Below are 288 nucleotides of genomic sequence, written 5' to 3' on the forward strand. Positions count from 1 at the left end.
ATATATATATATATATGACAGGCTTCTTTCAGCTTCCATTTACCAAATTCACTCACTAGGCTTTGGCCAGTCTGAGACTATAGTAGAAGATACTTGTCCAAGGTACCATGTAGTGGGACTGAACCTGGAACCATGTGATTGGTAAGCAAGCTACTTATCACACAGTCACTCCTGCACCTACATATATATGTATATATATATGTATGTAAATAAATATATATGTATGTATATATATATATATGTATGTATATATGCATGTATGTATTTATACATATTTATATATTCATA

The sequence above is a fragment of the Octopus bimaculoides genome, chromosome 16 (assembly GCF_001194135.2).
Source record: "Octopus bimaculoides isolate UCB-OBI-ISO-001 chromosome 16, ASM119413v2, whole genome shotgun sequence".
Taxonomy (NCBI): Eukaryota; Metazoa; Mollusca; class Cephalopoda; order Octopoda; family Octopodidae; genus Octopus; species Octopus bimaculoides.